The sequence below is a fragment of the Vipera berus genome (assembly GCF_964194415.1).
Source record: "Vipera berus genome assembly, chromosome: 1".
Lineage (NCBI taxonomy): Eukaryota > Metazoa > Chordata > Lepidosauria > Squamata > Viperidae > Vipera > Vipera berus.
The window spans coordinates 36,854,234-36,869,113 of NC_138202.1; positions in this window are offsets into that span (position 1 = coordinate 36,854,234).

Consider the following 14,880-nt stretch of genomic DNA (forward strand, 5'->3'; position numbering starts at 1 on the left):
TCCATGGCTCCCCACACTAACAGTAGTCTCTGTATTTCATCACCCCTCCTCCTTCTGTTAACATCTTCTGAAAGAAATCTTAAAAACCCAATGGAGCTCTAGATAGAAATCTTGCTATTCCAACCATGTTCCTCAGAGAAGGGATTATATATCACCTGAAGCAACCCTGCCCACTTCTCCTTGCTTAGTAGGCTGAAGTGGGAAGCCAATTCTCCTTGGCCTTCCGTTTCACCCTTTCAATGCAAGAGCAGTAGGCAAGATAATTATATTTCAGGGAAATAGAATGAAGTTTTTTTGACACTTAGATTCCTTTTCAACCCCCTTCCTCATCACTGCTTTCTGTCATGCCTCAAAATGCTGCAGATTGGGGCGAGGGGGGGGCGGGAGTTGGAATGCTTTTCCAATAGATCTTTGCTGGACTATATTTAGAAAGAATTGTCTTACTGCTTTCTCATTTTCTCATGGGGAATCTATCATAAGCTATTACAGTGGAGTGGGCATGAAACATGGAGCCTGTTTGAAGGAATAGAATAGAATAGAATAGAATAGAATAGAATAGAATAGAATAGAATAGAATAGAATAGAATAGAATAGAATAGAATAGAATAGAATAGAATAGAATAGAATAGAATAGAATAGAATAGAATAGAATAGAATAGAATAGAATAAACAGAGTTGGAAGGGACCTTGGAGGCCTTCTAGTCTAACCCCCTGCTCAGGCAGGAAACCCTATACCATTTCATACAAATGGTTGTACAATCTGCTCTTAAAAACTTCCAGTGTTGGAGCATTCACAACTTCTGGAGGCAGGTTGTTCCATGCTGACATCACATTCCTTGATTTTCCCTAAGTACTTGATCTTATGATGGGAAAAATCAAGGTACATAGATGGCATTTATTCATTATAAATATTGAAGGATCAGATCTGAGAGACTGAAAAATCTTTAAGTTATCACAAATAGTAATATACAGGAAAACCTATGCTCCCTGATGCTCCGTGCCTCTGTGTAATGGAGGACACAGATTTGCATCTTGATCAACATTTGCACAGATTTGCATCTTGATCAACATTTGCATCTTAAACACTTGATGAATTAGGAAATTAGGTATTGAGTGACAGACTTTAAGAGATGAACGTTCATGTACAAACTAATCAACCTCAGACTTTTTTTCTCAATGAAGAGAAACTGTGGGAAACTGAGATCATCTATTTCAGGCATGTCAAACTTGCGACGTCATGTGACGTTGCATGACGTATCGGAGCTTTTTCCCCATTGCCAGCAATGGGGTGGGCATGGTTTCCTTGTGATGTGTCTGGCCCGCGGGCCGGCAATTTGACACCCCTGATCTATTTGGTGATATGATACAAATCCACCACTACACACTTGTACACTGATGTCTGATAGAAATATGTAAATTGTGATTTTGCATAATTCAGTCACCTCCAAATGTATGAACTACAACTCCCATCATCCTCAGGTAACTTTCTCATTTCATCCTCTGTAAACAATTTGCTACTAATAGGAGAAGAATGAGTTAGGCTGCCATAGGGTCTTTTACTTTTTGTTATTGCAAGAAAAGAAGATGGGTGCTGAAATCTTTACTTTATAAAAATATAAAAAGTAATATTACATGGATTTTCCAATAGCAATTCCCAATACAAGTCTTTAGGAAAATATTAGCTGTATGCTTACCTAATTTGTTCTGCATTTTTAGAGTTCTCAACTACTCCAGTGTGTCAGTGAATAACTTATTATTCTTTCCAGTTTCTTTTATACTAGCTATAACGTCTTGAACATCCCCGTTCTGAAAATTCCAAGTTATTATTTACGTAGAATTAATTCAGCACTATTGGGTTTTAATTTTCAAAGAACTATTTGTTCAATTTCTCTTGAAATCTGGACAACGGTGACTCTGATTTTGTTTGCCTTTACAGCAGTAATACACAGCCCCAATCAGAAACCTTCTGAATATATTAAAATGCAACTCTTTCAAAACGCTCAATGGTTATGCCCAATGATCAATGAATGGAATTTAGTTCAACACAGTTAGAGATTGTCAGAAGACTAAGTTATCTTTTTCCCGCAACCAACATTCAAGGTAGCATACATAATTTCCTATCTGTTTCATCTTCATAATAATAGATAACATGCAACTGATTCAGAAGCATCTCTTTTGTCAAGGGTTGAGCTAACAACCAGCATTTAAATTTCTTTAAATTTCTTTAAATTCTTTAAATTTCTGGGAGTCTACCTCTGTGAAGATCTGACCTGGAAAGTTAACACAACTCGGGTGGCTAGAAAGGCCCAACAGAGGCTTCACTTTCTTAGGGTCTTGCGGAAGAACAGGGTAGAACAACAGCTAATGACCCTCTTTTACCGGTCTACTATAGAGAGCGTCCTCTCGTATGGTATTGTGGTTTGGTATGCACAAGACATTGTGGGCTGTTCCCTGACACCACTGGATGACATCACCAGGGCTCGTTGCCTTGGAAGAGTGAGGAAGATTCTCAGGGATGACTCACACCCTGGACGGTATCTCTTTACTCTCCTACCATCCGGTAGGACACAGGTCTGCAACCCGCGGCTCCGGAGCCACATGCGGCTCTTTCAGCCGTCTCCTGCGGCTCCCAGTCCTCTGCCATGTGCAGTCCAAAAAAAAAAAGTGGGACTAAAAAAGTTCAACCAATCAATTCAAATATGCAGGGTAGGTGCATATCTCGCCTTGGCTCCACTCTTCAGTCAAACCCTGTTCTGCACATGCGCGCATGTACGCGCATGCACACACATTTTTTGCGGCTCCCAGTTTTTCCTTTTGTGAGGGAACCGGTTCCGAGTGGCTCTTTCACTGTTTCAGGTTGCTGACCCCTGCGGTAGGAGATATAGGAATATAGCCAGCCGTACCAACAGGCTGAAAAATAGCTTTTATCCGTGGGCTGTTAGGCTTTTAAATGGGACATAATCTTATGCAGAATTGACTTGGGAGGCCGGTGTGTGGTGTAGTTGGTTCACATAGTGTGGTGGGATGGAGGGTTTGTTGTCACTGTGTGTTGGGGGGAGAGAGCACGGGGGGGGGGGAGGCTCAGCTAATCTCAATGTACACATGTTGTACTTTGACAATATAAAAGGGTTATTATTAAATTGGAAGAATGATATGCTGGTAGAATTAGTTTTGTGAGAAATAAGAGGAAGCAAATGGAAAGCAGTAGAGCAGAAGGTAAAAATTTAGAGGCACAAGAAGAGTATCTACTAGTTTCTGTCAGCCCTTCTCAGTTTCATAAATAATTATTTGTGCAATAAAGGAAAGTACATATCTATTCTATTGCTTTATACTAAAAAGTAGCATCTCACAGGGAAACAACTACACCTGGCTGTCAAACTAGAAGGACTATGATCTGTTTTAGAAAAATCCAGCTGAAATGGTGCTTCCATTTCTTTTATATATTAATTCTAGTGGCAGCTGCATCATGTATCCTGAATATTTATGAGCCTCAGGCTTAAATTATCTTTCACTAACATTGTATCCTCCAGAGATGTTAGACTCAAACTCTTTTTCAAGCTTATCTAGCATGGCTTTTGGCCACGTTCAATGGATGCTTGGAACTATAATCTAATAATTCTGTAGGAGATTGGCTGGATAGAAGCCAGGTTGGGACATTTCATGATTTCAACTACAAATACTTACCATTTTATCTCAATAGTTAATTGCATTGAAGATGCAACTCAGACATGACTTTATAAATCATAGGTCCCAGAGGTGCCTAGAAACAATTCTACAAGGAGCTGAGAATTTTCTACAATTAACTTCTAAACCCAGCAAATACTTCCTCATAACCAGAATTATAATAACAGCCAAAACAGTTTCATCTGAAGTTTATCTATATGGTCACTAAAAGCTGACACTGACTTCATAGCACATAATCGCTGAAGATAGCTAATTTAGAGATACTTATATGTGGATTGTGTAAAACTGGATGGAAGCAAGAAAATAGAGTTACATACTGTATATCTCTTCAATTCCCTCTAGTGGTTGTCTGAATTCTTGCCAACAAGATGTAGCACCCCAGATCTAATGCAACATTTTGCTTGATCAAAAAGCGCAATAAGAAATAGATAACAGTGTATTTATTCTCTATACTAACCTTTCTTGCTTGTATTGAGAAGATAAGGTAGCTCACTATTTTTCACTTTTTGACCTTATGGAAAATTGTGCTATATATGCCATCATGTTATAAAGTATCATAAGAAATAAATGCTAGCATAAATCAATTGTAAATTAAAAGATACATTCTGACATATTGGGTTGTTATTTTAAAATAACATCTGAAGAAAGAGAATAGTGATAGGATTTATTTTTCCTTCTGACAGATGATAATCCATCATCAGAATTTTTGACAATGCTCTGGAATAATTAAGCAGCATGGATTCACCTTATAAGATCCACTCTCTGAAAGCTGTTACCAACCGCAGTATAATACCTAAATACTAGCTGGAATCCAAGAAGCTCTGGTTAAACTAATGTCATTGTTTAATTCAAAAGCTGAAATTAAGGGCAACAACTTTCTCCATTTATTGGTTATTTTAGAAATGCATAAATCTACCCAACTTTAAGATTACTCTGGCAATGTATAGCATAAATAATCATGTGATACAGTTAAAAGTATCAAAAAAGTCCACCCAAACTGCACAAGAAAAGCAACCATTAAAAGACAATCCAACAAGTAGGATGTGCCATCCACCCCAATCCAAGGCCTGGGTAAAGATGCAGGTTTGTAGAATTGTTTTGATTGATGCCAGGATGGAGGCCAGACATATCTTGGTGAGAACAGTTTTGCAGGGGAGGGGGTGCTGCAACAGAGAATATATTTTGAGGCTTCCAGAATAATTAATTTTTAATCTGCTTAAACTTTTCTGATGTTCTGGGTAATTTTCTAAGTATCTTGGCTCTTTTAACATCTTTTCCACCAACTCTATGCCACACTCATTTTACATATTGTTGGCAATGGAATGGGCTATTGCAGTGTCATATTCTTACTTTATATGTGTCTTTAAATGCATCTTTTCATCAAAAATGACAGAGAAATGCTCTTTGTTATACAATCAGGAGACAAAGTAATTTAGAGATAAGGGAAGAAGCTGCCACAAGGTTGCTTTTGGTAATCCTATGTAATTCCACCAGAGAGTGGTATTTTAGAGTGCTGATAGAAGGAGATACAGGAAGATGGAAGTCAGATTTTTATCTTTGTTTCATGCACAACATGAACGCTGTTTCAAGACCAAACAAGATGAGATCAGTTATGAGATACCTCATCATCTTACCTGGTGCTAAAAAACAGTGATGGAGGCAACAAACAATTGTCATCTGAACTGTAGTTGGGCAAATAACATTTCATTTCTTTCCCCTCTGTGCCTTCCTGTTGATTTCCACTATCTCCTAAGATATTGTTATTTACTCCATTAGGATGAATAGCCGTGTATGTTTACATAGCAAATAACACCAGAAGATCAACAATTATTATTTGGACATCATAAAAGAAAGGCCATCCTTAGCACCAGAATTCCAGCCTAAACTTTCATCTCCAACCCCTCTCCCAATCCTTAAAAACAAGAATAAAACTAATGTAATTAGGTATTTCTGAAGGCATTTAAAAGCATATTCTGGTCCACGATCTCACAAAGTGAAAAGTTCTAATATGTCAGTATCCGGAGATTTAATTCAACCATGCCACTTGAATTTCACATTATCATCCACTGCCATATGGCATCTGGAAAAATAACATCTTGCAGCCCTGGAATATAACATATTGGCTGTGGTTTATATGTCACTGAAACAAAAAGCAACATGAAAGTAGCTTTAATGTTTTATTCATAACACCTGAAACTCCCATCTGATTCTCATGCTAAAACTCTGGGTTAGATATTCAGGTGAAGGAGAAAAAGAGAATATAAAGCAGGCATGTCAAACTCGCAACGTCACGTGACGTCGCGCGACGTATTGGAACTTTTTCCCATTGCCGAAAATGGGATGGGCGCGGTTTCTCCGTGACGCTCCAGCCTGCGGGCCGGCAGTTTGACACCCCTAATATAAAGTGTATCACCCACGCCACCCAGGACTTCCTCCACTTTACTAGGCAGCCCAGGATGAACCCAGCAGTGATGGTTTTCTCCGGTATTCCTGCCAGTATCTCCCCCCCCTTTCCTTTACTTAGGGATATCAGAGAAAGGCTAAAAAAAAAAGGAAAATACCTTTCCTTTCTTACTAATGAAAGAAGAAACAAATACTTAAGGGCAATTTAAGTTCAACAGCCATTAGTCAAACTTCAGAGACCTAGGCCACTAAGACATGTTATCAGACACACAAACATACAGCTCTGTTTTTATACTACTTACCTCATGAGAAACAATGGGAAGCATTTGGGATTAATAGAACAAGAGCTGGATTCAAAGAATAAGTTTAAACAAAGGAACTGTAGGTAGACTCCTTTCAGAATAAAGAGTGAGCTTGAGGAAAATAGCTATGTAATGAATCAGACAGGGTTTTGAGCACATCTAACACAGAAAAAAATTGCACATGCTGCTTACTTATGGCTTTTGGAAGACTGGATGTGATTTTTGAGTCTTGAAAAATTCTAATTTGTCAAGCTTGTTCTGTTTTCTTTCTCATTAGCCAGTCCTCTTCCTGGGAAAACTCCAAGATAAAAGCCCTTAGTTAGCTCTCTCCTGGCTAGTTAACTTCATGGGGTGAGGTTAATTCTTCTTAAAGAGGAATTCAGCCAAATCTATCTCAAAAGCTTTCTTACCAGTTGGTTGTGGTCAACTGTATGTATGTGTTCTGATGCAGCAGGGACCTCAGATGCTCATGTGGCTAGAAGTCCTCTCAGTTCAAAAGCTCTTGGTGAGGGAACCCAGTTTCAGAAAAGTGAGTGCCCAGTAGAAGTGCCTCCTGATTATAAGATTAAAAGTAAGTAGAGGCAGGGCTCACAATTTGACTCAGGCTAATGGATTAATCTTTTCCCCTCTAAATAGAATCCAAAGAACTCAGAAAAAGTGTCTACTCCTATCCCATTCATCCACAGAAGTCTTCCCTTCTAATTTCCATTCAACCTAACTTACTTCTTTCTCTCCTTGATGTTTAACAGCGGAGGCACAAGCAACATCCAAAAGGAACTTTTCTCTTCTCCATGGAGTCCTGATTAGCAGGTGCTCATCAACAGGACCATATCATTTAACAGTTCATAGGTTGTGTGTATGTGTGTACAGATTTTCAATCTGACAATGTGAGGGGATTTTCTTAATCTACAAAAGAAATTGCCAGGGAAAATAGAGGATGCAATTGCTTTTTAAATGTATGAATTTGCTAAGTGGCCTCCTTCACCTTTAACTTTTTAAAAATGTTATCATCTTGCTGAAAGTATACCATATTCTTTGCAAACTAAAGGCTTCTCCTGCATCTCCTGAAATAGCAAAGTGACCAAATGACATCCTATCTGAAAAGAACTTGTATTCAACAAAGTAGCACCTTTTGTAGTCATGCTGTCAAGTTTCCGACAGAATGAGCTTTTCAAAGGACTCTGCTAACATCGAATGTTTTTGCTTTGACACATGCCATTGAAGAAAAATAAAACTTATCCTGTACACTTTAGAAAGGTGGATCAACCCATGTCTGATCCCCTTGAAGTATTTCCCAATTTGATTATTCTATGGCCTAATTTTCACAATACTCTAAGCTATGAGGTAGTTGGTTGTATTTTGGCTTGGGTGATCAGTAAATCTAGTTGTATGGTTTCTATACAATAGTTTAGGACAATATGGTGTGCAAGCTCAGCCACATACTGTATGTTTTATTCTAGGAATTTCAACCAGTGGTATGGGTACCACCTGTGGTACATTGGCACCTGGTAGGTGGCACGCGACCATCCTAGAAAAGTGATAACAGGGGAGGGGAATGAGCTGAACCAGTGGCAGCACCGCACAAGCCTGAGTGAAAGATGGCTGGAGCTGCAGGGCTGTCAGGGCTCAGCGGAAGCGCCAGGATCAACGCTTCTTCGGGGCTGTCAGGGCTCACTGGAAGCGCCAGGATCAACGCCAGGCTCCCACTGGAGCTCGGCAATAATCCTAGTGCTTCTGCTGAGCCCTAAAGGTGGAAAGCAGCACTGATCCTGGTGCTTCTGCTGAGCCCAGAAGAAGCGCCGATCAGCTGGAATGTTGCAGTATCTCCAGGGTCTTGTGATTTACATTCAGATGTTTGGCAACTGATTCATATTTATGATGGTCACAGTGTCCCAGGGTCATGCGAAGTGACCAAAACCTGCTGCAACCACCCAGCAGACATGGGGAATAAAAACCAAACACCCCCACCAGCCCACCCTCACTGCCAATCCTCAACAGAAATGCTCACAACAAAGGAAACCTCGGACAGGAGGAAGAATGCCACCGGTTGGGCAGGCAGGCTTGGGGGGGCACTTTTTTCAGTGCCATTGTAACTTCAAAAAGTCCTTTTTGGGGGGGTCATCAAGTTTTTGACACCTTGCTAGGCGACTGGTGGTACTCGGATATTGCCATATCCTAAAAGTGGTACAGTGTGTGAAAAGGTTGAAAAGCCCTGTTTTATTCAATAAGGCAAGCCATGAGTAAAGAAATCATATAGAAGCAAAATTTTAGAACTTGTAAATCCCAGTGGATATTTTGAGGGAGGTTAGTTTGAGAAACATATGGAGTTCAAGAACTTTTCTAACTTCTCTAGTAAATTGCATGAAATTCTGCCGTCTGCTCCAGTATTGCTTGCAAACCATGCCCATAGGCTGGAGGAGTACAGATACCCTTAGATTTTTAAGATGCACCAGCCTTTACCAGGTGCTGCATATTAAAACAAATTATAATGCTATTTAGATAAAAGCACCTTTGTCTATATAATCACAAAAATATTTTATGGTTCAAATTTCAGACACTGAAGATCTTATTCACTATCTTTTTTAGCCATGAATCTCATAGTTATATTTTATTCTCTTTTTAATGCCCAATTCTACTTAATGTGTATTTTAATGGCTACGAGGGAAAGATTCTTGGAGGATCTATGGTTGCTAGGAAACTGTTGCCTCAGTTGTGCAGATATTCTACACTGCACATATTATTCTGCATCAGATTTTATTGTGGTTTGGAAATGGAGGTCGGTTTTACATTTTTTCTAAGGAGATGTTGGATAGATTTTACAACACAGATTGTTTACAATAGAAATGTCTGAAATGTCACCATTATGCAAATCTAGTGTCACTGTTTTATAATCCCGAACTAATACTGTTCATCTGACTGAGCTAAATCTTCAAAACTTAAAGCGATGTGATCCCAGGGGCAAAAATAGATGGGGAAGGGAAGACTGGGCAAGGACATGGGAGGTGATTGCATAAAAGAAGTACATTGAGGTGGTCTGGTCCCAGGGAGCGAAGGGGTGAGAAAACTGCTGAATAACTATAGAAAGGAAGAGTGAATGAATTAAGGGGAAGAATCAGATAGAAAGACTGAGGTTGGAGTTAATGAGATCTTCAAAAAGAGAGAGTGAGAAGTTTAAACAACAAAAGGAAATGTGTAAACTGGTATGTTAGCATGACACAAATAAGGATCATTTGTAAAGATAGAATGGGACAGATGTAGAGTGAATGATGTTCATATACACGCTTGTCATTTTCCTTTTTTCCTCCTATTTGTAATTTATTTTGTTTCTACTTTTTCCTCCTTTTTTCACTTTGCATAATATTGCATACCTTGAACTATACCTCTGTGGATATATATGTGTGTATATACATTTTCCCAGATGTTCATTGGCCTGGCCAAGGGCTCATTTTGACGGATATTAAGTACATTCCAATGTACTTAATATCCATCTAATGTCCAAAAAACATAAAACAGTTCTTCAACTTTGCAATTAAACTTATTGAATCAAAGTATATTGGACTGCAACAATTACTCAAGAGCTATAGCAAAAGGGCAGGGGTACAGTCAGCAGATTTTCACTCTTTGTGCTATGCATCAAGTTTCAGCTAACCTTGGAAGCAAATAAACCCTAATCCTCTGAGTGTGTCATGGAGAATTATTCATGACTCTACTTGGCCAGCTCAATATGTTTTAGTTTAATTAATCTTTAAAGCAACATCTTGGTATTATCAGAAGCTAGCATCTTGTAAGTTGTTTCATCCACATTAACAAATTCAATATTGGTCAACTTTGTTCTTCAGGGACCCTTAATAATCCCTAAACAAACAAATGTGGCTTATTGCTAAAGCTTAAGTAAAAAGTTTGCAAAATCCTATTCAGAAGATGAAAACAAGAATCAGGAACCAAAGCAAACTCCATAGGTTTGGCCTATTTATACAATTCTACAATATGGGTGTAAAAGATATCCTTTTATTCATTTAAAAAAATATTCATAATTTTTGTGCTTTCAAAAATAGCTGAGTGATTGGAACATTTTCTGTTTTTCTGCTTATGGTCTTTGTAGAGGCAAGGATGGTAGGGAGAGATGAAGCAAATTGTTGTATGCATTTTACAGGGCCATTGTGGATGACATCCTTACTTGCCAGTTCTAACCTATTGTTAAAAGAGCCAGTTTGGCGTAGTGATTAAGGCATCAGACTAAAAACCAGAAGACTGTGAGTTCTAGTTCCAGCTTAAGCACATAGCCAGCTGGCTTACTTTGGGCCAGTCACTTTCTGTCAGCCTTAGGAAGGAGGCAATGACAAATCACTTCCAGTGTTGAGTTCCGGGTTTAGTGACCATGATCTAGACCATGGGTCTTCAAACTTGGCCCTTTTATGACTTGTGGACTTCAACTCCCAGAATTCCTCAGCCAGGCACACTGGCTGAGGAATTCTGGGAGTTGAAGTCCACAAGTCATAAAAGGGCCAAGTTTGAAGACCTCTGATCTAGACAACAGATTTTCTGCTATTTCACTAGCATTTTCAGAGGCAATGTGTAATCCAGACCACAGGCAACTGGGTTTTTATTTTTATAGCCAGGTATGCTGTCTATAAGTACCCTTTCAAAATCTTGCCAAGAAAACTGCAGGGATTTTTCTGGGCAATTGGCAGGAGTTAAAACTAGTAATAATCTACTGTTACTATTCCTTACTGGTAACCATGTTTTCATGAGCCATTTAGGGATGGGGAAGAGGGATAATCACTTAATGCTTTCTTTTCTTGACCTTTTGTAAGTATAATTTATTTCACGAGTATATATTATGCTTGAAAGCTATTTATCACTTTCAGTGTTGATGTTCCAAGATTGAAGTGTGCTTCTTTTTGAAATGTGTGTTTTTGACTCAACTGCTTTGAGGGCTTTTTTTAAATAAGAAGAGAGATTAGATTAGATTAGATTAGATTAGATTAGATTAGATTAGATTAGATTTTGACTTTTCTTTTTATAGTTAGTTTAAATGCATTCTAAATGAGAGCCAGTTTGAATTCTAGTCTCGCCTTGGGCACAAAGTGAACTAGGTAATCTCAGGCCAGTCACTTTCTCTCAGCCCTAGGAGGAAAGCAATGGAAAACCATTTTTGAAAAAAGACTTATTCAGGCTGCCTCCAAGAATCTCACACAATTGAATGGAAGGGGGAAAAACATTCTAAATATACCCTAAAATCACATGGCAATGGAGAAGACTTCTGAGCTGGTTTTCCTGTATTGCATAATAAATTTGTTTAAGATTCTTCAGGGAAACTGGACAATGGTAGATCATGGGTTCCTTGACCTTATTTGCCAAAATAAAGGTGCTACTATAACATTATGTTTTTACAGTATTTTCACCCTACATTGGAACATAAGAAAGAGCCATATATTGGAAGAATGGCCATGTAGTTCATTATTGACCAGTGATAGAGATTGTGGCAGATGCTGATACTGATTGGTAGAAGATTGGTGCAGAGGCTTTCAGGAAGCTTTACTCATGCTCAGCATGGGAGTGTCTTCAAAGTATGTTTCTATCAAAGAATGCTGGTTTTCCCTCATGGGGTCACTCATATGGTTCAAATACACGTCCATATCACTTGATGCCTTATCAATAGATTGTACAACATTTGGCTGCTGAATATATGAGTGAAGTCACCTGCTAGTTTGGACTTATTGAATCATAAAATAAGTAAATTTTACCAGTTACTTAAATCTCTGGAAGTTTAATGCCACTCTGCAGTGAAAAAATGCCACATTTTTGCATTTGGAAGCTACAGCTGGTAGAGAGTGCGTGGGTAGTTCTTGGGGCACCAAGAATGGCCCATATAACTCCACTGCTACATGAGCTGCATTGGTTGCCAGTCTGTTTCCAGGTACAATTCAAGGTTTTCATAATCACCTTTAAAGTCCTTCATGGCATTGGTCCAGGCTACTTGAGGAACTATCTTATCCTACTGGATTTGGCCCGTCACATCTGTGCCAGCAGAGAAGGCATGCAGTGGGCCCCGTTGACCCGGGTATTCTGGCTGGGGGGGGTCAGGAGAAGGGTCTTCTCTACTGTTGCACCTGCCCTCTGGAACATCTCCCCCTCCCCCCCTGATGTGAGATTGGTCCCAACCTCCTGATCTTCTGCAAGAGCCTCTGTCAATTGGTTTGGGGTTCCAATGGGGGAGCATCACAGTGGTTGATTAACAACAGATCCCACTACTCTCCATCCTGCTCCTGCCCTCCCCATCTTTTCATTGGGCCACTGTATTTGGCTGTATGTAGTGCTTTATTAGGGACGCGGTGGCTCAGTGGGTTAGGACGCTGAGCTTGTCGATCAGATGGTCGGCAGTTTGGCAGGTCGAATCCCAAGTGCTGCGTAACAGAGTGAGCGCCTGTTACTCATCCCAGCTTCTGCCAACCTAGCAGTTCGAAAGCACATAAAAATGCAGGTAGAAAAATAGGGACCACTCCGGTGGGAAGGTAACAGCATTCCGTGTGCCTTTGGTGTCTAGTCATGCCGGCCACATGACCACGGAGACGTCCTCGGACAAGCGCTGGCTCTTCAGCTTTGAAACGGAGATGAGCACCAGCCCCTAGAGTTGGAAACGACTAGCACGCATGTGCGGGGGAACCTTTACCTTTTAGTGCTTTATTTAAATTTTTATCTTTGTACAGTTTTTATTTTTTATGATTGTAAACTGCCCAGAGTTACCCCGAGCTAAGATGGGCGGCCAATAAATTTTCTAGATAAATAAATTTGGATCCCCCCATTTTTATGTTCAGGCTAACACTGAAGTTTAAAAGGAACAGAAACAATGATTAAGTTCTAATTCGGTGGGAGAGTGTCACAGCATTCTTATATGGAATTACCTCCATCGAGCTCAGTGGTGCCTTCTAGTTAGTGTGTTCATTTAATGGGTAACCTATATTGAATTTAGCCAATGATCTTTGGCCAATTGAAATGTTAGCTTGTGCTTGGAAATGCAAACCTTGATGCAAAGTGTAACTGCTTGAAAGTAGCAGCATAAAGTACAAACTGCATTTTCTTTTTTAAAATGTCTCTGTAGCCTCAGCTTGATTTATTTTGCCTGTTCCCTCTCTTTCGTTGTGCTAATGTATGAAAAACAGTAGTAAAACCCCAACTGTTATTGTCATTACTGCAGACTTTTTTGACATTTATTCCAGTGCTCCCACCAATGATATAAGTGTTGCCCTTGCTCCAAAGTATTTATTTATTTTATTTATTTATTTTAATTCCATTTATATCCCGCCCTTCTCCGAAGACTCAGGGCGGCTTACAAGCTTAGCAGTAGCCTTCATTCTATGTATATGCCTGCTTATTAGGGCTTTCACACACACCCCAAGCGGCATTATTACAAAGTCAGCTTATTGCCCCCAACAATCTGGGTCCTCATTTTACCTACCTCGGAAGGATGGAAGGCTGAGTCAACCTTGAGCCTGGTGGGATGCGAACCTGCACTAATTGCAGGCAGCTGGTGTTACTTAAGGAGGCATTAGCCCACTGCTCCACCAAGTAAATTCTGTGCTCACCTACATTCCCTCTTCTCATGTCCTGCTGCCAAAACCATAGTTCCACATATGCAGTGGTGCGATTCAGCCAGTTCACACCACTTCGGCAGAACCGGTAGCTAATTTTTTGTTGCCCAGGCCCAGAATGGACTTCTGGAAGCGGCATCCACACAGAGAACCGGTTGTTCACATATTTGAATCCCAGCACTGCACATATGGCAATTTTTCAATTCCGTTATGGCATTCAACTGAGATTTAAATTGCAGGTAAAACTTTTATAATTCTGATTTAACTGAGGACCAATGCAAGGTTTCCTGGTGAGCATGGTTTTTGTATTTTTTCCATAGCTCATCCTTCTGGCCCTTACATCACATGGGTTTGTACGAAGGCACATACTCTTCAGAAATACAAGCAGCATTGGCAACAGCCGGTGCTGCTGAATCATTGACAACTTCAACCTTAACCACCTTCTCATGCTTGCCTTGACAACTAGTCTGCTGAACTGCAATTGGATGAAACTCCTCTCTAAAAATAGCATCATATATTCACTGAGTGTTCCTTTGGCTTTGCCTCCCCCCCTTTATGGGAATATGTGAAGAAAGGATGGAAAGTAATGGTAAAGAGGAGAAGATATGACACCTGTGAGGAGCCAATAATCATTTTAATAAATATGGGTTGTTTCTGACAAGAAATCTCTAGAGTCATATTTCAATATCTGCTTTGCAATCTTAACAGCTACACATTTTGTGTGGGAGTTAGAATTGATTCTTACATTTATAGAGAATGACCTGGAGAGAAAACTGCTAAGCCACAGAGCAGCCTGAATCAGGGTAGGGGATGAGGGGAGATGTAAGGAGATTTCTTTTATAACCCTTTGATGACACAAATATAAGTCAGGCCCAAGGCAGCCTTTAACTTGAGCTGCA